The 26,006-nt window shown below is 35.9% G+C and overlaps 1 protein-coding gene across 2 annotated transcripts in view; it reads right to left on the bottom strand.

Annotated features, from left to right (window-relative positions):
* Positions 1 to 18,242, bottom strand: part of LOC108917348 (discoidin domain-containing receptor 2) — a 29,913-nt gene extending 11,671 nt beyond the window's left edge. The window contains exons 1-2 of one of the 2 annotated variants that reach the window (XM_018723898.2): positions 18,075 to 18,242; positions 3,242 to 3,264 (exon numbers count right to left, since the gene is read on the bottom strand). The gene's annotated coding sequence lies outside the window, so the exon portion shown is untranslated. The remainder of the gene's footprint in view (positions 1 to 3,241; positions 3,265 to 18,074) is intronic. The other variant, XM_018723897.2, reaches the window with a different exon arrangement.
* Positions 18,243 to 26,006: the final 7,764 nt, after the last annotated feature.

The raw sequence follows: 26,006 nt of genomic DNA, 5'->3' as shown, positions 1-26,006 counted from the left end.
TGTGTTCGGTAGGAATTTTACCTTGGCATTTTTCTGTACCCAGTGGAAAACATCTGGAAATAATTGCCCCGAAATTAATAGCCTTTTACATGACAAGAAAACTTGTAAATATCGGGTAGATTGTTAACTGCGTACTTACTGCCAATTTTAACTGCTTTATGGGACGTTCTAACGGGAATTAAGTTCGTCGGCGTGCTCGGCAATTATTTTTTTCCGGATCAACTGATTTATTCGTCAAGGCAAGTCACGTGAATTATTCCAGACTCATTAATTGACATTGTACTAATTAACCGTCATTTTTTGACACAATTCTTTTTAATTGCACTTACATTAAATACAATTATTGCGAATCTAGGTTTCCACTTCTGGATCCGGATCTATGCGATGGTTTAAAGGTAAAATATAAGCGAGTATATTCTGTTTCTCTGAACTGCATATGACAGCGATATCCCACCAACGAATCTCTCCGCATCATCAGCATGTTTAGTCTAACTCGTTTCCCAATCGCAGCTGTCTCTGTGCACCAGACACATTTTAATTTCGCGTGGGTCTCTTTCAAACTCCTTCAATAGCGGACGCCCCCCAAAAAGAACTGGCTTACTGATAAGCAACTCTTTTATACACTAAAAAAGATTTATTCGATGAATAAAGGCCCTTTATGATGCTAAAACCGCGGGCTATATGGGTCCGTGATATGGTTGGGTAAGATCAAGTAAGCAGTATGTATTATACATAAAGGCCAACAATGCTGGGAGGCCCTCACTTGCTCCCTTGCCATCCGCCCCAGGTTTGATTTGTGTTTGTGATATTAATATTAATTCGGCGCTTTCTTCGCAGTTCTATTCTGGGTTGAAACGTTTTTCATTGAAAGTGAAATGCATTAACGAAGTAAAAAGGAGAAGCCGAAACCTTAGTAATGATGTTATGGATATCAGAGTATAAAAAAGAAAAGGAAATAACGTTTTTTTCCTTGAATGGTTCTACTCGTAGACGATATAAAATGTGTGAATTACGGATGGAATTCAATGCTACACGGAACTATAGTTCGCAGAGTAGTTGTTTCGCGCGGTATATGTAATTGTACACTGCGAACCGTTGCACAAAAACTAAACACATAAAAGCAAAGGAAATAGAGACCATTTGGCAACGATATTCAAATGAGTGCTAGAACGTGCCGTTACTTCCGCCTACGCCAGTTTCGTCATTTCGCTACTCACCAGTAGTTACGTTGGCAAATCTGTTACGGTACTTACATTTTGTCAGCTACACCCGTGAATGACATATGATATCTGGTGAATAAATTTACATTGTACTATAAAAGGGGAACAATTGAAAACGATATTCATCTGAGCATTAGAATATGTCACTACTGCAGCAGCAACCCACGTCTCTGTCCCATCGCGATTTGCAGGAAACGAGCTGACAAATCCTTCTACTTCAGCAAAGTGTGCAAAGTAATGAATTTAATTGTGATAACAAGAATACAGTACTCCTCAGTCAGTTTATAGACCAGGACGGATCTGTTTTGAGGTGGATGTGAGAGGGGGCAAGCAAATTTTTTCACATAATAAAAGTGTAGATCCCTAGATCTGGGCGAGGTCCGGAACATTTCAAAATGCAAACATGTTTTAAAAATTTTTAAAAATACCTGTTTTATCTTAATTTTCTGCTTATATCTTGGAACCTATGCATTTTGGAAGAATATTGAAGAGGAAAAATGTTTTAGAATTGAATTTTGCACAATATACTGTAAGTTACAAATGTTTAAATTTATTACCGATGTTGCAAACCAGCAATGATTGATGAAAAAAGGCAAAATAATCAAGTTTTTTTAATAATTTTCTCAAAATACTTTAATTGCTCCGAAAAAAAACTTACAGTATAATAAAATAACACAACAAATTTCATTAAAATCGGTTCGATAGTTTTCGCAAAATAATTTTTTGAAAAAAATTTTAAAAGAAAATTTTCGAATTTTCAAAATGTTGCACAGCCTCAAATAAAGCATCTAGATACTTGAAATGTTTTCACATAGAAAAGATCGCTCAACATTTCAAATGGTTTTTGAAAAATTGAAATCGGTTGATGGCCGTCCTACCACATTAAATTTTTAAAGTTAACGCTCTTTTTTTTATTTTTAAACAATTAGATTACATTTATCAATTTGCAATTTAGTTTTTTTCAAAACATGGCTAACGCTCATTAGTCGGCATTTTGGGATTTTCGGCCATTTTTTGCGATTTACCCAAATTCCTGTGAGTACTGGAGTAAAACTGAAGCTTGTCAAGATAGCCTAGTAAGTTCTCCAAATCAGCCCACTTCGTTATTTTGTTTGCCTGTGTTATTCGTACCGTACGGCTCCTGCGAGCATCCGCCTACTCGCCCGTTTCGTCGTTTCACGACTCGTCAGCGACGTGCTGACAAACCGGCTACGGTAATAACTCTCCAGCATGAATGACGCGCATTGTATGCACACGAGAACAAGACACGAATTCCGTCTGTCGATAAATCTCCAGACACGCGAAAGCGGCACGTATCCGACCGGTTAATGGCATAATCCAACGAGGAATAAACAAAACCTTATTGTCACGTGGGCAGACGGGACAGACGCATGGGCGGGCGGACCACGTAAGGTGCGCATCTTTCGAACACTTGAGGTTGTAGGGAAAACAACGTCAAGTGGCTACCGTGATTTCCAGTCCTCCCAAAAAAATTCCCACGACAATCGGGCGTAATCTTCAATCGGTTTGTTAACGAAACCCAGGGAAAAAACGCAGGCTCTTGCGGTTGTCTCACTTATTAATTTACTAGTCTCGGGACGAGATAATGGGGTTATTTATGGTGTTTGGCTTGGATTTGGATCGTGTTTGTGTAGTCATTGTCAACAAATTAGGAGGAATAAGCTTCAAGTGGTGTTGCCTTTCTAAATTTAGAACGACAGGGGTACCAGTAACGCGTTGTTGTTAATATTTTGACAGAAAAGTTTCAGATCAATTTCGTTTAACAATTTCAGAACCAGTTGTTTATTTACCAATAAAAACGCTGTTGAATTAAACGATTATGAAACTTTTAAGGCGAAAGTGCAAGCCAGGATACAGTCATAGATAAGACTTAGCGTATAAAGCTCCTTCATAATATTGCTTTTATGATTATTGCAGTCAAGATAAATCTTAATTTACTGCTACGTTTAACAGTACTGTCTAAATGAGGTGTATCTTTAATCTCTTTTAGAATAACTTACCATGTAGCGGATCAGAAAAGGATCTGAAACAGAAATAGTCTTTTATGTAGATAGTATATTATGTAAATAGGTGACAAAAAAATCGACATAAGTAAATCAGGTTTTACTCTTTGCCCCGATTTGATTCGATAAAGTATAAGAATGTGTATTATTTGAAATGTAGCGAACGAAAAAGGAGCACCTTAGGACCTCGGATAAAGATTTAACAGCGGTTTTGTTTAGAGGCACGAAAATCTCCTGGGTCATCGACCGAACTAATAGCCTGCATTAGAACTTTTCAAGTGGAGCTCATTGTTGCTTTATATCAGCAATTCTGGCTCTTAGAGCACATTTTGGGCTGTTTGTAGAGTGGTTCCCATGGAGACAGGTGCGGTGTGCCTGTCTCGGGTCGATGGGGCTTAAGGCGTTTGAATTACGCCGCGATACGTAGCAAAATCCAAAGATGTCTAGCTTAAAGGGCGTACGGGGTTCGAAAAATTAACATAACTACAGAAAATTAGTCGTTTCGTAAGCGCCGTCTTTGTGTATAAAATATGGGTCCCTTTTTACTGATTTCGTGAATGCCGTTCAGACGAACGTCGCGTAAACATAGTCTTAATGTCCTCGGATAGATTTCCACTGACTTCCATCAGACCGGGCGTTTCTTCCTCCTTCGATAATTTCCGTTTTGTCGGCCGATAAGGGTGAATGGTGAGAGAGCTGGCACCGGAAATATTCCTTTCATAGCGGCCTTATCAGCGCTGGTTTATGCGAGATGGAAATTGTGTTTTTTTTTTCTTGCGAGGAATATATTTTTCGTCCCGTATAGATAAAATCGTGCCGTAAAGGAATGATATCGCAAAATGGAGCTTAATGCGGACATCGAAGGAACCTTTCAATGTTATGCATTGCTGTTAAGAATGTATTGTTTGAAATACTGCTGTTGTGTTTGTAATCTTATCTTTAGAGTAAAAAAAGAACTAGGCAAGTTTGGAAAACACACATTCCGCAGAAAAATTGTCTGTTGGTTCTGGACAGTATGTTAAACTACTCAAGTTGCAAGTTGCCATTGTTACACGTTTGCATCACAATTTTTACCAACGTTTAAATTATTGATCTAATATACCCTGTACCAAAAATATGTCAGAAACAGGTACATTTCTGTACAAATATCCCAAAGATGGTTATCCTCGATATCATAAGAGGTACAGTGTAAAGGAAATTGTGAAGAGAACTTCATAAACTCTTAATTTATTTTTAAATGAAATTCGAAGCCTTTTATATCCCGTTAGGACATCAAACAAAGAAACTAGAATCAACTTTTGCGTTTCTTATAGGTATAGGTGCCATGTTGTATTTTCTTCTTCTTCATCATCTTTATGATTACCATGACGTGTTCTTATGGTGTATTTTTTAATTTTCGTCGAAATTCCTACAAACGTTATCCACTACCAAAACCTAGTTTTAGTGTAAAGCATCCACTGATTACTTGAAACGCGCTTAGGTCAACAAACCCAGCAAGTTAAACACCACTTTTTACGCTCAATTTATACTCAACCGTTCACCGAGCTAATCTTACTTTATTCAGCACATAATATACATTATATCACCACTCAGAAGGCGTAGCTCACTCGGAGGAATGGCATTAATTCACTATTAATATTAAGCAAACACCAGCGCGGACTGACAGTTTCCTTGAGCGAGGCTTACGGCATATCATTACCATCCGATATGCCCTGGCGACGTAATTCTTCCTCGCGATCTTTCGCACCTGCGAAGCTTACAGCAAACACCCATTTGTGTCACTCCTCAGTGTTTAAATCCTCGCTTAATTGGAAGCGTAATTGCGATTTAAAAAGTTCGATTAAGTACGATTATGACCGCGGGCAGCTCACAAGGCAATAACGAGGCTCGGTCGCGGTGAATCTCGCGGAGACGACTAATACTTCTCCGCTAATACCTTTATTAGCGATAAATGCCAATGCGTCGGACGGTTAATCAGGATTTAGTGCGATGTTTATTCGCCGAGGATGCCAGGGATTAGGTTTCCTTGCCTGTTGCGGAGGGAATTATTGCGCTAATGCCGAGAATTTTTCCGGGAACGTTGTGAGAACACATCGCAGCGCTTGGAGCCGACTGTAAAGTCCAATTTTATCGACTTGAATTATATAAAAAGCCTGTCGCATAAACCGCTAACCACACTGAAGAATTTCCGATGTATTTCAGAGTTTAGTGCATTTAAACATCGACAGTCTTATAAAAAACGTACGGGTCACCATTTCCCTCCTCATTGCCACCTCCGTAATACCTGGACCTCTTCTACTCGACGCCAACCTATACAACGACAGCAAAATCGCTCCGATCGAACCACGCCTGCGCCAAGCGATCGCAGCCGAATATTTGTCCCATTCTACACATTTTAAAAAACATGCTAAATGAGCCCATTCGCGTACAGACAAGAAGGACTGACAAAATTAATTAAATTTTTTCTCAAACTGCGATAAAATGTTAATCAACTCCGGCTAATATTTACCCGTTTAATGTTTCCTGTACAGCTCTAAAGTAGCAGTTTATGAGCACAAATCAGTGTGTAAAGCCATTAAATTGCATTAAGGCAGTAAATAAAGTGCAATGTATAATAGCTATTTACTGTCGCACAATATCTTTAGTAAGGTATTACCCATTAAGGAAAGGGATTGGCCCATTCCGTAGATTAAAGGAACGACGGTTTTTATCGCCACTTAAACGCAAGTTTGAGAATCTGCTTTGTCTAGTTAATATCCGGAGAAAATCGAAAAATAACTGTGACAGTAATGAAGACATTACTCAATAAATTTAGATAGGAGATGAACATGTCAAAATTAAGTCTATTAACTGATTAAAAGTATTTTCGATGTTAAAAATGACTAACATTAGAGTCGACATCGAACAGGACGGTTGCATACTTTCTTCCAATTCATAGATATGTAAGGCATGTTGATTGGTAGTTCTCTCATTTACTTACGTTAGAAAATAACTAAATTGAATCGTGGAAACACATTATTTAACATCTCTTTTATGAAGATTTATTTTCCTAATTTTTTCGTTCATTTTTCATCAGTCCTCTTATCGAAAGTTTCGCTCATGGTTTACATATACCAGAAACGACTAGAATGGGGATAAAATGTTCAGCTTTTCTCTCAATTTTTAATGTTAAATTCAATAAGATTTGCCAATAGTTATTTCAAATAGTTTTCAATGTATGTTATTCCCCAAAGTCCATACCTTTGGCCATTATATAATTGTTTCTATTAATAACATTCACTCTTCTGTATTGAGTGAATCAAACTTAATTTTAATTAATTCTGAGCTACCCAAAGACTTAATAAATATGATGGCGTTCACTAGAAGATATTAAATCATAATTACATATTAAAGCATATTAAAGCTACAAAGATAAATTAATGGTACTATTAGATATTTTTACATACGTGTATCCTATAGTATATATAAATTCCTTTTATAATGCCATGTACATCCCCTAAATAGCATTAGTTTCTCACAAAAGTAGTCGCAGCGGCCATAAAATAACCTCCAAAGGCGACATCGCCGCTTCCAATATTATTACGCCGTTTACAAGTCTCTCTTTCGTAAAGCTGCTGGATGGGACTTAAAATCCGCTTGGAGGCAATTAGCCGAGACCGCCCAGCTCTTTTACGGGGCTGTTTCTGTGTGGTGAAGTGGATATAAGCTTATATAGGTCGACAAAAACCTCAGTTCGTCTATTCAAAAGAATTTTAACAATGTACTAGATCATAAAAGACAGAAAGACACCATGAAATGTTTCTTTGAAGGAATTATGTATTACAAGGGTTTAATGGGAGCTAAATCTGGAGAGCTCAGCGGCCAATGCTTACAAATTTGAAGATTTTAATTGATTCCGATGCATTTCTGATACCATTTTAATGTATTCTGCAGTTTTTTTATTGTTTGAAAGTGAATTTGAAGTTTTACACAAATGCAAAGTTTTTTTAGAACATGTTTTTATGTTGACTCAAAATCTTCACGGTCTGACTTTCTAAGCCTAAAATATATAACTTCGCGTCGCGTATACGCGAACAGAGAAATCACTGGCAATACCATGCCGTTCCTCACCGCTCTGGGCGTTATCACCCATCCCAATCAACCCATTATTTACCGGCACAACAATGAAGGAGTTCCATGCGCTGCCACGGCCGCTTCATTGTCACGATTTACGCCCGTCGGTGTGACCGCCGCTAAGTCGATACCGATCGATAACGGTGCTGTAAATCAGAGAAGGCGGCGCGCTCGAATTACCCACTTCGACATCGCAGTAGTCGGCGGCTAGTTTTTATGGCGTCGAAGGTCAACGCACATCATGTTTTATCACCGACGGGTTTATCGTCGGGGATGCAGGCCTAGCGACGAGGAAGTTTGCACGGTCGTGTTTGTTCTGATCGCTTTTTACGAGATAAGGATGTCGCTGGGTCGAGATATGCATTTTGCAACAGAGGAAGAGTGTTACGGAGGCTTGTTTGTTTGGATTTGGTAATTGTGACGGCGCGTCGTGCGGTTTTTTATATGCTAAGGAGGTCCCTGATCATTTAACAGTCGCATAAGTTTATTTAACGTAAAAAAATATTTGCCTCCAAATAAATTTGAAAATAATTTGGTTCTTATGAGCTCGATAGTGCTTTTACTTCAGTAGTTATCACAAATTTCACCCATGTTTTGAATCCAAAGCCAGAAATCACTGATGATTTTCTAGCAAAAAAGGAGAAAATCCACAAAAATCACGTGACGACCAACTTACGAAGTGATGAAATTCGCCAAAATTCAGGGCGACCAAAAGCAAGAAACACTAGCGTGAACTGGCGGAATTATCAAAGGCTGTGATCGAACGTCCACTCTCATGTTCTGTAATAAATCAGTGCAACATTCCTGGCCTTTATAAAGTACGGCTCTCCGCATTTACTTCCATTACACTGTATGAGTCCATTTATATAATCAACTCATATCCTGTATGTAAATTATACCAAATACAAATACATATTCAGTTTAAACTTGATTGTATTATACAGAGATATATGGCATTTATGTTATGCTTGCTGTAAAAGGGCACAATCTGTGACATTGATAAATCGTTTATTAATTGCACAAATAACAAAGCCCCTACGTTTGAGCCTTGTGGAACTCTACACTTAGAATAATATGTTGATGTTTATTCTGATTATACTTGTAACAGCTAATTGAAGAGGTGTGATAAGTTGCAATCAATATTTCTCCTACCACCTGTCGGTGATGAAATTACATGAATCTAGGTGTATTCCCAGACATAAATAACGAACGTATGCATGTTTATTTAAAATATAATGAACAGATACACTTCGAGTATGACATCTGAGCATCCGGTAGCACCAGGTAAGAAGTAGCAAGGACCTGACATATTTGTTTACTAAATCCACTTATCCTTCTTCAACCATCTGTTGTCCCGGTAGGTGCAGCTATGAAAGCAAGGTCCTTGAGTTTTTATATCTGCATTACCCATATGCCAGTGTTGACACTGATGAGATTTATTGAAGACGACTTTCGCGGTTGGCCTATCAGTTTATTTATGAATGGTTCTTCCATACAATAATATGAATTCATATTAAAAAAATTTACTTTTGTAAATATTTTTCGTCTCTATTTAGGTATTATTCATATTATTACTTTTTTATTCCCTCGAACAGACTTCCCTTTCTTTACGACGTCGATAAACCAGAAAGTTCAAAGACCTCTTGTAAGGGAACGAGCATTATCATAATTGTTATTGGGCACCACCAGGCCAGTCAGCCGTTTTCACACAAGAACAAGTTTCCTTCCCCTCACCAGTCGAATTAATAAACCATACAAATCCCGATGACCGTATCTTTAGAATCTGTGGACCCTCTTTACAAATTATGCAGTATCAACCACTTTAGAAAGGAATTTATTAAAATGAATAGACCGGAGTTCACGGTTTATGAATCTTGGTTAATTTAAGGGTTCTGGTCTAGACTAGGAGTCACTGAGGCCCCAGTGCAACTGAACAAAGAAATGTTTTTATACATGAGCAAAATCGATGCTACCCTTGCCGAATCTACCCCTGTATGTTAGGATGAGTTGCTTTGTCGAGCTGGAAGGTAGAATTGCAGCAAGCTTAATGTATCGAAAACGTATATTTTATACCACCAGTTCCATGATGTGCATTTCAATATGTACTAATAAAAATGCACCACGTATGTATTGAAAAACAAATAAAAAGTCTACATGTGCTTGTTTTACAATTTTGTTAATGCTTACAAATAGTAATATCCTATTAAGGCACATAACTGTTGTTTTACATTATAAAATAATGTTCAGTTTAATTATGTAAGGTATTAAAGGCATTGTAGATTGATTAGTGAGCGAAAAGCCGTCTGACATAATTTAAACATGTAGTTAATTTAATGATTTGTATTTTATCATTATTAACTGACATTTCTAATGTTTCGAGGTTCAAAATTGCTTTTAATTTATGAATCGTTCATTTGTTTCATCACACATCTGCGTTGGCTTTGTTTGACAGGCGTTATTTATAGATTTGGTGTTATTTAAGGAAATTACTTTCTTTATTTTTAGTACCCTTGTCATAAAACAGCCTGGCTGATGTTTCCTTATCTCAACTGTCGACTATTTTAAATATTTATACAATTGCAGTACTTAACAGCTATATATTATCATTGGAATAGATTCCATAAAAATTGTTTCACAGGAAGCCAATGACTTTTACAACGTGTTGCGTAAACTGTGTTTTTTTACTGCAATATGTCACATGGTTTCAAAGATATTGCAAAATAAACTCTAATTTTTAATGCTTTGCTTAAATAAAAATATTAAAGAGATGCCAGCTAATATAATTCCATAGCCAAAGCATTATTCAGCAACTTCAGGAAGATGACATGGTAAATTTACCCCTCAATTTAATAATTGATCTGATACGGAGGTGTTAAAAACGGTGTAAGATATTACAAGCAGATAGAAAAACCCTCCACTATAATTACAAATTATAGTGCCCTTGCAAGAGAGTCATTAGACGAGGAAGCAGATGGTTTGTAGGCGATGCTCTCCGATCATTATTTGTGAATTTTAAGATCGCTGGGTAGATTATTTTTTAAGGGTTGCACAATGTATGTGACGAGGCAGTTTTGTATTGTTAGATTTAAACCAAACAGTGAGCAACAAATAGTATTCTAAGTAACGAAACTTTGCACTGATGTTGTTTTCTTCAGCTGTTTTCTTACGTTCTTGATGGACACTCAAAATGTTAACCACGACACATCTCGGCCACCACGCTGTTCTTCCGTTTTCTTTTGACATGTCCCCATCCATAAATTATGTACTGAGACCGCTATAAAAAATTAACAATTCCAAACTGGTGGCCCCTACAACCGATAATTAATTATGGTAAGCGTGAGCTCATGAATTAGTCAGGTTTCTAAGCGCCTGGTACCAAAACGACAACGTGCTTCCCGTTGATATTTTTTTTATTTCGTCTGGTTAACTTTCCAAGAAGGTACATCGCCCGACATAATTTTATGAATCATTATTTGGAAAGATTGCAACTGTTATAGAAATACGATAATACATTAAATGATTTTTATTTATTTACAGGGGTACTCCAATACCAGCAATCGGCAATGAAAAAGGAGATGACTCCCATGGCTTTCTTCGTAAGGAATAAATGTAAGTTTTATCATTATTTTCTATTAATTTGAAGGCCCATTTTTGCAAACGGCGTATTTTAGGTACAATGTTTATATAGACTCAACGTTTGTTCTTGAGGCAAATGTGATTGAGACTGTTGAGGAGAAATCCTAACATTTACACCAACCAAAGAGTTACTTTTCAATTTCCTTTAAAAAATAAATTGAAAATATGATATTGAATAACAAATAGTCAATTAGCGACTCTTCATTGCCATTGTAAGTCGGTTTGAAATAAAGCAATACCTTCCATTCTTCAACCCAATCGATTGACATGTATAACACCACTTCCTGTTTAAATAGCGACGGAGGTTCTACACCTCTGACTATCTCAAACCATTCAGACCAGTATATTACACGTATGTGACTCAACTAATGGCATTAATCTATACAAGTCCGACGAAAATATGCTGCTACTTTTGAGTACTTCAATTAGTTCTCAAGAGCATCAGCAATAATAATAATACGTCGATTTATGAAACAAGGGTCGTTTTCTATTTTTAAGACCGCTTTTATTATTTCCTAGTACCCACTTGGTGGGCTTAGAGTTTAGTACCGTTCAATTTAGATAAAGGCTTCATGAGTAACTGTGACTATTCTTTGCTTTATCACTTCGTTTAGAGATACGGGTAGTGACTGCTAGAAGACTTGGTCGAGAATTCAAAGTGTCTGTTTGTTCAAGAAAGTATTTCTTCTGATGAATTTAACCGTTTATAGAAGAAGGAAGTTGCAGATATCTGATATGTAATTATCTATATTAACATTTCATCATGTTTTTTTATTTCTATATATTTAATTTTCATTGTGATTTCCCAGATAAGTAACCTAAATTCTTTATCTGAAACGACAACAGTACAAATATAACAAAAACATTTGAATCCAGGTTCTAGCTGATAAGAATGATTTCAACTTCCTTTAATTCAGAGCAATTGATTTTCTGTATCGTTTAGAATATTTTCTAGGACGCCACGTACATTAGCTTAAGTTTGTCCTGTCAAGTGTGAATTCTAAGCGCCCAAAGTGCCACAAACACATTAATATTCGAGTCCGTCTAGCTGCTGGATGATTCATAGCACTCATCACTTAAATTATTACTAATGCAGTTGATGTAACCGAAAGGTTAGTACTCGGTCGTAAAAATACTCGCTTCTTTGTCTATTGAAATCTCGGTCGGTGCGTTTTCCTGGCCTCCCAATCGTAAATAACAATAAGAGATGACAGTTGGTCTTGTTGCAATAATGGGCGAGATGTCTCCAGGCATTTGGGCTGTCACTGGGCGATATTTACGATACTAATATCGGTCAGCTTCTGGAATCCCTTCCTGTCTGGGAGATTTTGAAATAAAACAAGGAATAGGCGAGGGATATTGGACTTGGCGTATAATCTTAACAGAAAAGAAACAAGATCGTATAAGGATTATTTCGTTCAATAAAGGGATCATGACTATGTTAGTTCCTTCAAAATTTGTATTTTTTTATAAACTGTAGCCTGTAGTTATTTCCAGTGCATTCAAAAAGTTCAATTACGAAGAACTTCATGCCAAACCGGGATAAATCTAAAACGAACTCATTCAAAAGAGCAAAAAGGATCCATTGGGGCATCATTTCCCTTTGTGGGAAATAGGCAGCTTCCTCATAAAAACGTCACGATTATTTATGCCTATACACTTCCGAGGATGTTTGTGTAAAGTGAGACGTAATACGGTTTTTGAATAACGACTCTCGAGAAACCCGATCCAGCAGCCACGTATGCACCTAGGGGATGATTCGACCGGATGGGGTTCGCTAATGATGAGGGGGGGTTAGCGTAATTTAAAATTTAATTATTGGAAGCCAGATAGATGTTGAGCACTGGAAAAGGGATAAAGTTATTTATATCGGGGAGGTGGGGGACCGGTGAAATATAATTCCTCTGGTTCGGACAGGTAATTTACAATCAATCTAATGAAACAGTGCGGTGTAAGGTTTTTGGAATGCGCAATTACACGCTTGGTAAATGGTATTTCCTAATTGGGAACAGAACGAGTCGATTTAGAGAGTACAGTTATCCAAATCGAAAAGTGATATCATTGATGGTAGCAACATCAATGGGAGTAGCATGTTTTAGATATTGGTAGTGTCATTCCATTTACTGTAGGTTGAAAAACGGATATTAGATATTTCTAACGATAATTTCGTACAACTACATGTTGTAATAGTGCAATGTCCACTGATGTGATTAAATTCCATTATTTATTTCAATATAAGACATTGCATTTACTTATGCTCCGTTTGTCACACCTTTTAAGTTGCTTTATAGTAGTAGGCTATAGATTTCGAAGGTCATTCGCATTGTCGTTTATGAACAAAATAAACAGCCTAGGCCTCAATACCGAGCCTAGAGGCACACCCGAAGTTGTAAAATCATTTGTTCTATATCCTACATATTGAACAAACTGATTCAACCATACAAGTACGACTGAAGAAATCAAATATTGCATAAGAAAATGTCAATGAAAAAAGAAATAGATAAACTGTCGCATAAGACTTAAAATTATTTTGTGGTACAGACCCCTACATATCTCGTAGCTTAAGCACATCAAATTTTGGAGTGCTAAGAACCTTTTATACATCTTTACACAAATAAACATTTACCGTAGTATTTTACAAGTAGAGAAATCATTATCTGAAAGACAGATCACCATGGCCTGTTGAAAAGTGAAAGTTGTAAACAAATGTGTAACGTCTCTCATCCTTTTTATGTTTGCCAAAGGTAAACTCATACAAATGGAGATCGTCCAAGAATTTTACAACGATGCACGTTGTGTAGAACATAAAACAGATTTTGTGTAGTAACATATTCTGATCAATGTTTACTACTAGAAGAGCGTAAACATGTGCGAGGATTGGAAACGGGTGTATATTTTTGTTGCTGCGGTTTTCTGACATTCGCTAAATGAAAGATATGCATGTTTGTAAGTCACTACTTATGCTACGATTCCTCCAAAAATATACAACTACTTTAGTATGTAATCCTTATCATTTTTTGTACACTCTGTTAAATCTCCCATTATAAATTTCGGTACGTAGTAATGGTTCAGGAATCGATAAAAATCACTCGATTTTCGAATTTGTTTATATCAGGGAGATTAATAAACTACATTATAAACACCGTAAGTTACCCAGAATGTTTAGCTGAAAAAATATTTATTAGTTCAGTGACTTCAACTTGTTTAGTCGTAATTTTGTAAACTGTTATTTATTTACTTTAGAAGAAATAGAACATAAACAGTGTAAATATTTAGTTACTTGGAATGGAGTACTGATAATGCTTTATGTTTGTTACACATCGATTTTACCTGCAAGTTCTATCCGATTTCCATCTTTGAATCAATTTTCTCCGCTCAAGCCAATCCGTTCGCGCAGAAAGAAAAAACAAAAGCCTTTGTTTGTATAAGAAATTCAAACTGAGCGGTATAAAGACGTTGAGCAAATACAATTTACTGGATTTGGCCCTCGTTCCTTTCTCAACAACGGATTTACAGTTTTACTTCAACGGGTCACGTTCTGTTCAGAAAAATACCAGCCTTTACTTTAAAATCGTTTAACGGGGTCTACTTTGAATAACAATTTTTGAAGGAAGGCTCTTCCGCTCACAATACCTTTCAGTGCGAAGGATCACGAAATTACAAATTCTATGATTACGATAACACGATCGGGAATAATTCTAGTTTGATTCAACTGATCCATGAAGATTTTATCGAGAACTTAAAAGCTGATACTATCTTCGTCAAAATCTAACTAGGCGTTTCGTCATATTGAAAATCCTAAGACTTATTGTAACAAGTCTCGGTGTTTGAATTCGTTGACTGTCAAGTCAAGCGTCACTTGCGGTTGAAAAAACCCGGTCTAGTTCCACGGGAATCATTACAGAAAAGACAAAAAAACGAACAAAAGATCGAACGCCATACAATTGAATTTTATACTATTCGTGGTTTGAACTGTAGCTTTTTTACCGACAATATTTGGAGGTCGAATTTGTCACTGTTCCCGGAAATAAATTAAACTTTTGGGTAATTTTTATTACGAATTTTTGTTCGTGTAAAAACTGGTGTCATCGTTCGCATTGACAGAAGCATAGTCATGAAAATACTAAACCTTTCTTAAATTAATGTGTTATTCAATATTAACGTGGTTTCCAGAGTGCTCTTATCACTGTGGTTTATTATTTGCATCAGTGCAAATGGTGTTACCTCTTTATAAAATATAATTATGTATATTTAAAAGCTGCAGGAACTTTATAGACTTCTTTCCTAAATCACGCATTATCTAAGATCTTAAACGGTCTTTAAAATTCCTTTAAAAGTCGACTTATCCGATACCCTAGCCCACACGAGCCTTAAGCCACTTAAGCCTTATTACGTATGGAAATATTTATAATTCCTTCGAGAAATATTCTCCTAAACACTAGGGTGATAGGGTTGGTTGAGTGTCCGGGCCCAGAAACCAAACAATTTGTCACTTAAATAAAATATCGATGAATTGAATAGGTGAAAAGAAAAATACTATTAATTGCATCCTTAAAATGCATAAATAGTTTAGCTTAGATATTTTTTTTTTGGTTTTTAATTATAAATAATAATTAATGACTTGCTTCAGCTTTCAAAGCTGTTTCGAAGTTTTAATTTTTTTTATCTTAAAGTATTAATAAACATATATTTTTTCGATACATCTGGACTACGTCAGGATAATAAAAGCCATCCACGGTAGATTCTAAAACAAACCCAGCGCGAGGAAATAAAATAAACAATTTGGCTCGGCATCGGCCTCACGGAATATTTACGACGTTTTTTGTATCTTTAGTTGGGATTAATGTGTTTTAAGATAAAACACATGTGTATAAAGTAACCTGGTTTTTATTCAAATTGTATCTAACTGTTTAGAGTGCTCGCGTCTGTTTATCAAAACACAAGCGAACGTATAAAAAACACGAAGCAGCAATTTGTCATTCGGATACAAAGGGCTTCTTGGGGAGCTGTATAAACATTTCCAATCAGGAAGAGATTATGAAGTGAGTCATTGTCCATTTCCTGTTGTATTTTTAATGACGTTTTTAAATTTATTTTGGTGAAATGATAAGGCAGTGCTGTAGTAAGAATTTTTGGATGGCATTTTGGAAAATAGTAAAAAAAAACTCTTTTCCGTCTGATGCAAATTATCATTAAAGTACATATTAAGAAATATTAGCTAATATTGTATTATTATAAAATATTTTAAGTCGTAAAAGACACGAAAGTTATATCATAATTAATTATGGGAGTAATAAAATATGTTAAATGTTTGAGTAGACATTTAAATTAGAATTAGAGACACGAACACCAACAAATCTTATAATAACGATCGTGTTCTTTGCCATTTCCTATTATAGTTATTCCAGTCATTCACCCTTCCACATCTAAGACCATATAAGCAAATAATATCTATAAATTGTATTGTACTGTCACAAATTTTAACTTCGAACGGCATTGAAAAAATTAAATCTCAAATTAAATCAGTATCCCAGATATATCTTCGTCTCTAAAAAATTATGACGCGAAACTGTAAAAAAAAAATTCTTTGACATTTTGACTTTTTCATTGCTTTTACTGTTTACTATTACCGTGCATTTAGATGCTATAAGATTATACAAGGCGTTAACCAACAACCTATTAAAAATAACGTTTTTTTCCCTAATTAATTACTTCCAGAATTGTCGTGGTTAAAGTTGTGGACACCCTGTAGATATTGATTTTCTGACAGATAAAAAAAGCTTCAAGGAAAATATTGTTTTACCTAAATTATTAATACTTGTTTTTAATTTGTGTTCATCAGATATATTTATGATTTGATTAAATATTGAGATAAGAAAGATGTATAATACTAAAACTGACTAATATTTATTAATCAATTACGGTATTGCAAATTACGTTTTTGCATCAAATCGTCGTTTAAAAATCAGCAAAAATTTACAATAACATGAGAAACACCTCATGTTTATTTGTGTAATAGGGAGATGGATTTTGTGGCGATGTTCTTTTTTATCTGGACGTTGATAACTTATTTTTGGTTTGTTTAAGACAAGATTCATCGTATATATTTATAATCTGACGTAAGACTGAGATAAGACATACAACAATAGAATTGACACATATTTTGATTAAAGCAATTAAATATCGATTTCGGTATAACAAAAAAGTCTGATAAATAGTGTGCCAATATTATTACTCTTAATTCTAAGGAAATTTTATTTGTCATTTTCTCGATTAGCCTGCTACACATGATATAAAAGCTTTGTTCATCGAGATAAGTGAGAAATGTGTTGTCATATTCATTATTAAAAAACGTCGTTAGTAAGTACATCTACAGACCTAAAAATTTTAAATTTTTACTAGACAAGACGTCGGAAAGTTTTTGACAGATGTCGAAGATAAAATATCTTTAACTACAGAAGTAGCTATGATTATTGGAAGTGTTTTTTTTTTTTCATATAGAAATAATAATACCAAAAGCAACAAATCTCTTTCTTGAATTTCAAAAGTTACTATGCATATTTCCTCGATGATATTACTACTATCACAATGAATTTCATTATAATCCTAGTACAACATCATAATTATAGTATGCTAACAGATAAAGATTTATATTGGATTTGGATTAGTTCAGAATTTTTTTTATCTGTGTACCTACTATTTGAGACATCTATCTACCGCCTACACGATCGATAGTGTCAGTTTTTTGGAATTCCCTTTAAAAATATGTGATTCTTTTAATAGTTTTTGCTTTAATTTAAGTGTTAAAATATGCCTAAGGTTTACATTTGTCAGACAATTAAAAATCTAAGCCACTAAATTACCTATCCTGAAATATCTACGCATATTTATAAAGCCAGTAGCAAATAAAACCGTGCAGGAAACTTTTTACCACCGTTTTCCGTCGTAAACCTGGTAATTTTAATTTAAATTTACAGCCTTTATTTAAGGGAACATTTTTATATCTGTTTTTTTTTAGGCATTCAATATTAATACTTCTAACAAAGCTAGTAAAAAGCGCCGTAATGGGCCAGATCCCTACCTGCAATAAAACTTATAATCCACAGCGGGCTGCACCACACAAAGACAACATAAAATCTCACATCCGATTCATAAATAAGTCCCGCGGAATACGTACGGAGGACCGTAAACCTCTCTCGCGTTAAGCCGCCGCCGTAGTCGTAAAAACTCGAGCCGCAACCTCTGTCCGCCGCACTCCAACCATCGGAACGCTGCACTAAACCCGAGACTCGCCATCCAATGGAGAAGAGCCCCTGCTGCCCCCCACCATCCGCGGATCTGCCCCCTCCACCTGGACCTGGCCCATCTGATTCCCAAATCTGCCTCGCGCCGTCTGCTCGGGAGGGTTGTAGCTCCTGCGGTCGCTGCCTCTGGGGATGAGGATTCGCAGCTTTGCGCCCAGGGCTGCGGGTGTCCGTAATCGGGATGTATGGACGCTCTGAAATGGTTTTGTTCTCTTGGTCTGACAGTAAAGATAAAGCGAAGACTAAGGGGTGGTTCTTTTCCTGACGATGCAGGTCTTTTATTGAGAGAATTGGCTAGGAAGAAGAGCACCAGGTATAAATACATTCATTTTGGTCAAAGATTGCACCTGAAATCAGAAAATGTTGTTTTCGATACATTCAAATTTTAAGACAAAATAAAACTTCTAGAAGTCCTACCCTTTGACTTGAATGCTTAGAGCATTCCCATCTATGTGTTAAAATAATCCCTAAAGATTCACAAAGCTTGATCGTCCATATTTTCATCTTCGCCATGAACGGGTTCCAGAAAAAAATAAGAAAATTAGATGTGTTTAACTAATGTTAATAACCTGCGATTCAGTCCACTGCAGAGACCTCAAATTCCTAGAAGGTAAACGTTGGTTGTCTTTAGTTGCACTCCACGCCAAGTACCTCAATATTGACCCTCTCATTTACAGTTTCCACTGAATTTTCGAAATTAGTATTCGGGTGCAAGTTGACCTAAGCTACCAGAACAGAAGACCGCCCATTGTTTAACAATTTTAAGCTGTTCCAGTTGTCCTCTCGCTAAAGTTGTTCTTTGTGAGACCTTTTTCTTACACTTCCAGTGAAATGATTACAAATTGTTTACTCAACCGATTGTCAGCTTGTTTTCTTACTTAGCACGTCCTAAAACGCAGACACCATTGTTTGAGTGAGAGCAACTATTTTTCTGGGAATCATAAACAAAATACAGGTAGTTGCTTATAATAGATTACTACGAATGCGCAAAAGTTTAAAACAATGTGCGTACGGGAAATCTGTAACACAAATCTAAATATGGTAGAAAATGATATAATCAAATGAAATACAAATCCAAAAATCATGTTTTTTTATGTTTATTTATTGGTATCCTGCGCTGTTACTGCCCCCGATTCTGTTTCCTCATCGTTGCCCGTATTTGGCAAACGCTAGAGAACAGTTCAGTCCTCTTTTGAAAACATTTTTACAGTTTAGTCAGGTCTTAAATGAGCATTATCATACCCACAAGGGATAATGGAAAGTCCTCAATAAGGCAACCTGTCCACTTCTGGCACATCTGCTTCGCTGGTCCCTGTCAGTAAATCCTGTTTCCTTCACGTTTCGCCTTTTTGTTATTCAAAGTCGTTGGCCATTACCAGTCGGAACCTCGGTAATCTTAAAGTACAAGGTAATCCTATCAGCGAAGTTTGTAAGTACATTATGGCAACTCGTTAATTGGAAGATAATGGAAGTTGTGCGCTGCACAGTTCGTTTTTGATAAACACAAACATTTAGAGGGAAAGATTATGCTAATCTTAAAATTAATTTTAAAGAATTCGCAAAATATTCCAAAATTGGTAACGACTGTATCCAATATTCTATTGGAAAGGTGGTTAAAAAAATGTCAAGTTTTTGTTACTGGTTTATGTACTTTCAATATACTCTATGAAGTGGTAGAAAAAGTATACAGGGTGAACTTTTTAGAGATAGCTTAGAATATTTGGATTTTCCTCAATGCGGCCTGGAAATTTTGGAATTCTGACCTCAAAAGTTCGTTGATAATAATCAGTGACATTTCGTGGATTTTCTAACCCAATATTTTGCCCCATTTCCCCATTAAAGTCATTGCGGATAATTCTTTGGAGATCCTATGGCTTAATATTTTTCTAAACTTGCTGATTACTCACAGAAAATATCCAAGTTGGCAGTATAGAATACGAACAACAACTGATAAAATGTGATCGCAACCACTCATTAATCAAATCGTTACTCAGCTGTCCGTGACTTCTGTGTAAATATTTAGATCAGCATTGATGTTAGGCTATCAGCAGACCTTATTATGAACAGACTTATTTGTCCTTATGTTCTTTACCGATAAAAAAGCTGGGGTCTCGCTATCACAGTAAGCATGCATATTTTTTCAATAGTCGCGACAATATCGACGTCTCCAGAGCTTTGAGAATCGTCACTCAGCATAAGTAGTTGGGGAGCGATGTTTTAAAGAGATAACGAAAATTGTCAGATGATTAGCAGACGCTACTTCCGGGGAACCATTTCCTATGACGAATTTTTTCAAGATAACCGCTAGGTTGACAATTGCATAAAAAAAATTATGAAGAGGCGGGATTGTACGATGAAATATTTCAAACTACCCAAAAATTTTAATTGGGTGCAAGTCATCCTGAAGCTCATTCCAGAAAACACACCCTACCTTAAAAATAATTAACTCCCATACCTGTTGGCCATATTTTTTGTCTGTACTAATTTAATTTATTGCAGTTTTCTATAAGACAGGTAGTTTTTTGGTAGTCGCGACAGGTGGGTGAATTTGTTACAGATAAAGGTTCGATACAATATCGACACCGACAAAGGGTCTGTTCAGAAAACATAAAATTGAATTTTGTTTGTCTGCTGCTAGATGTTAATGGATTTTGCCCTTATTTACTACATTCAGCTGTTGGACAGGATGTTTCGCGTTAAGTCAACGAGTTTCTCTTATTTTGCCATGTTCTTCTTTAATATCAAATATCTGCGTTTGCTGGAAGCATAGATTAAAGTCAATGGAAATTATTTGCACTTTTGGATGTACATGTAATTACTTTGGGCCAGAGATGTCAGTATTTTAATACAATATTACACTTGACATAGTGCAGAAATAATTGTTATTGCTGTAGTAAACATATTATTGACAGCAATTTGTAAATAAACAAAAGGACCATTGTACGAGAAAAATTGTCTGCTAATATTAAAATAACAAAACTTCTATACGATATGAAATTATTTTAATTTGTAATCATCTATCAAACACAAAACAAATAATGTTATTTACTCTTAAACAAATTTCAGCTCTGTTTACGATAGTTAGACCTTTATTGCCAATTGAGGTTATGGTGACATTTTTTCCAAATCATATTTAACTGAAACCGTTTTGAGAAGTGAAGGGAAATGTCTGTTTCCGACACGCGCCCCCATCAACGTTTGTTTCTGGAATTAACGAATAATTACCCAAGCAGCCCTTATCCAGGATTTGTCCAGGCGATATTAAAAAAGTTGTAACACCAAACAGAGGATTTTAAAACGATAACGAGGGGGCTTATACCAGTCCTGAATATATTTAAACTTTTTGTCCCAAAACTTCTGGCAAACATGGAAGTTGCAGCTCAACTGACGCCCGGCTAATTTCCCGCTATTTTCCGAGCGAAACCGCCAAATCGCGCTTAACATTCTAAGAAATTAATTCCCGTCGCACTGTTTTGACGGCACCCGTTTCACTTTTATGAAATTTTACAAAAGTTTAAATCCCCCTGAATAAGCAGCTTCCGCAATTTTTAATTCAGCGAAAAAGTATTTGCATAATTAGAACTGGTATCAGTGGCATTTACGTTCGAGGAAGATGCGGTATAATACTATCAGTAGCAACTATCGAATGTTGAACTTATTGCAGTTGCTATTAACAATTTATTGATTAAGTGGTTAACGACACGCATCCTTCTGTGACCCATTTATTCAAGCAGAAAGGAAAACGAACTCGCGTTCCCATTTTCGGGTTCGAAATTATTTCGTAATCTGAAAAGTTTTCACATTATCGGCCGATAACGGCTAAATTGCCCCGAACAAAGCAATAATTATCCAATGGCGTGCGAGAAATGGGGATCGATGAGGAGTTATGCATTATTTCTGACTTGGTTCGGTAGGGTGGAATTCCTTCGTGCTGCTTTGTATTATTGTCCGATTTTTAACCAGCGGATGACAGTAATGTCGGGTAATAATCGAAATGACATGACACTTTTAATTAAAATCCTACAGAAATCCTACAGACATAAGTGGATTTGAACAGACAACCAATCATTTACGAAGGCATATAGACTGACATTCGAAAGTGTAGCAAAGTTTTTAAAATTTACGTTGTGGCAACGACAGTCATAGTTAACAGTTTTTATACAATTTTGTTCTACACTGAAAAAAACTGAATTTGAAAATATAATGCACAACAAAACCTTTTTCTTCTATCGATTTCTCCTTGAAAATTCCCGAAAATCACCTTTTCTCCTACACTCAGAATTTTTAGGTAAATGATTAGGTGTGGAGAACACTCCACATCCTTTACTTGCTTATACGACGAAAACTGACATATACGAAAAACGTCCCAGCATCCCCCAGAATCCAAAACTCAACAAACATCCTGCTCAATGACACTAACCGCCTTGTATTTCAGTACAAGTCCTCTAAAAACCACGCTCAATTTCGGCCTAATCCACCGTAAAAGGGAATCGCTAGGTACTTACACTTGTTAGATGCAGATGTGACCCCGAGATTTATTACATAAATCGTCAAATTGGAAACTGTAGTTTATTGCGAGCTGTAAATTACAAAGTGTTTAAACCGGGATCTGTCCGGTAATGGTATTATTGCGCCCCGCTGATTGGCCATTGAAAAGACCGAGCAGTTATTAGTTTTGCTGTAATGATCGTTTCCTTCTTCTCGTGGAGGAAGCAGGGTATAAAAATGCACTTCAACAGGTCCTTTGCGGGTACTTTATAGCGCGGAAGAAATTGTAATTGATTGCGAAAGAAGTAGTAACTACATTTTAATATTCAACAAAAGTTTAATTGTACAAAAAATGGTTGTACACTGTAAAAAGATCGGTGTGAGTGAAAGCAATAAAGGTTCGGAGTACATTTTCACTCAATATTGGGCATTTTGATCATTTTACTCATTTGTGGTTATATTTATACTAAAACTAAGTACTTTCACTCAGATATAGATACTCCTTACATAAATTCTCCACGTAAACTGGTATTTGGTGCACCTGTACCTAATTCAGAGTAAATGTCCTCAGTACAGAGTGATCCCACCCTTTTTCATATTTAGATGCATCGCCTTTGCCTGTTCCCATCGTCCCATTAGGTGAGCGTGGTGTGGTGGATGGCAGTATGGCGTATGGTGTGCTTTGAAGTTGGACAAGTATCGGTTTATCTGGTTATTCTAGTCAAAATTGTATTTAAATGCAGTTATTCAATTACAATAATTAAAGACAATATATTAGGCCTCGATTAATATTTAGTTAAATAAACCGAGATTTAAATTGTTATCTATAATTACTTATTTGTAACGTACATTATAGGTTATGGCCTTCTATTCGTCCGATCAGTTCACCAATTGCCTTTAATCGAAACCTAAAATATTGTCTCTAAAAACAGATGTGTGGCTGTGACTTTAATACAATGATATTTAAATTAAAATTTAAAGAGAATATAAAAATTACTCAATAATAGTTAAATTTAAATCATATTAGATAAAAAGTAAACTCTAAATTGGTTTTACATACTCAGAATAGAGTCGAAAGTAACTCACTTGATAACAGAAACTCGTATTTGAGTAAAACTCACTCATTTCTGATGCAGTAGTTTCACTCAGTTGTACTCATACTAATAGAATGAAAATTTCACTCAATCTGGTGTGGACAGAAATTGATGCATTGTTGAGTAAAATTGAGTGAAATTTGAGTGAAATTTTTTTACAGACCCATATATCATTTCAGAAGGAATTCTATGCACTGAACATGATTCAGTAGTCAAAATTCGTGACTTCCCAGTAAGAAAAGTGAAATTTTTGGGTGAAAACTGGCCAACTGAACTTTTCTTAAATTTTGTCCAAATGTCATTTTCGTAGAATTTTGAGACGTTGTATACGATATCATTATCTCTAATCACATGAAGGTGTCCTAGTTCCAAATGTAGGTATAGAAAACTTGACAATTTACATCATGAATAAAATAAAATGGTAAAATTAAGAAAAGAACAGTTTTGGGACCATTTTTGTGCAAATTTTGGATTTTCTTTGAAATATCGAGGTCGTGGATAAATTTTACTAATGGCATCATGTCCAGCGCGTCACAATACTACGAAAATGATATATTTGGGCAAAATTTTTGGAAAAAATCAATTTTTACTAATATTTGGACTAGTTTTCGCCCAAAAATTTCACTTTTCTCCAAAATTCTTAGGGAAGTCATGAATTTTGACTAGAGGATCGTATTCAGCGTATGTAATTCCTTCGGAAATGATGGGTCTCTTGGGTTTAGACTTTTTTTTGTGTGCCTATGTTATTTTTGTATAACTTAAGCACTGGGTATCACAGTCCAGAGAGAGAGAGAGAGAGAGAGAGATGGAATGAAGGTGACGACTGCAGAACCCGGAAGAAACATCTTAAATAGACAAGGGTCTATAGTTTCAGTCAAATCTTTGAGAGGTTGTAGAAATTATTTCATAAATTTGGTTATTTAGGTTCAATCAAATTTTATTTATGTACCTCCAATAGTATACCTGTACAGGGTGTTTAGAAAAAATCCCTATAATACTGAACATTAAGTTTTTGTAATTCATTTCAGATATTCACGATGTTGTCATAATCTTTCTGATTTGCAAGATAAAAACATAACCTCTAACTACAAACGGTAAAAGTTAATATATATTTTTTGCAATACTCAAATAACGAATAGTAAACGAATAGTTGAAGTGAGGAATACATAATTTAAATGTGTATAATACGCTTTAAATAAAATATATCACTTTTCACCAGTATGCAATGATTTTGAAAACACTGACTTGTTTAAGTAAGTGACATCATAAAATGACACTTTACTTAATTTTCATCTATTGCAGAAATCATACTTGCATTTTATTAGGGCATTAATAGCAGACTGCCCTAATATATCGGACCCAACACAAATGGCATTTCCGTTACAATGGGACTTGCCAATATCGAAACCTCCACCGACGCGTTGATTTATTCGTCTGTAACGTATCCTGGAACCGAACACATGACCCATTTTTGACTCCCTACAAACTTTAGCAAAGCCATATGCCCACTTTGTACATGACTTCGACATTTTCGACGCAAATCCCTGAGGGGTGCACCACCACCCTCCGGTGCATTGTCTGCAAGGAAAATTATTCGAACGAGCCGTACCCCGTATTTGTCATTATGCCTTGCTGAAATTGAAACGCTAATTGCGGATAAGCTGTCCAAATATTAGCGCTCTTTTGAGCCTAATGTCGTGTGCCCGTAAGATAATGGCTTGGGGTATTTATAACGACGAGATATTTTTCATTTGGACTTATGGTTGAGAGGGGTACCGCTGGCAAACATCGCAAATAGTTTTTTCTTTGTTTAGTTTGACGTGGGGCTGGAGGGGACCGGCGATGGGGGAGAGAAGAATTTAATTAGAGCCTAAATTTTTCCCAGTGAAATTAATAAGTTGTCGGGTTTATAAATTGCGGTTTTAACAGCACTAGGTACAAGGAGACTCATAATTTTTTACGCTGTTATTATTCCACGGAAGAATCTTTACTCTTACTCTTTTTAATTTTGAATTCACCGAACTAATCGCGCTGAAAAGTTAACGAGGCGTGTAGGGTAGCACAGCATCAGCCATTACTGTGGATTTCACATTGATATTAGTAAATTTTATGTCCTTTAAAAATACT

The sequence above is a fragment of the Anoplophora glabripennis genome, unplaced genomic scaffold, assembly GCF_000390285.2.
Source record: "Anoplophora glabripennis isolate ALB-LARVAE unplaced genomic scaffold, Agla_2.0 scaffold4, whole genome shotgun sequence".
NCBI classification, from domain to species: Eukaryota; Metazoa; Arthropoda; class Insecta; order Coleoptera; family Cerambycidae; genus Anoplophora; species Anoplophora glabripennis.
This window is presented reverse-complemented; position numbering and strand designations above follow the sequence as displayed.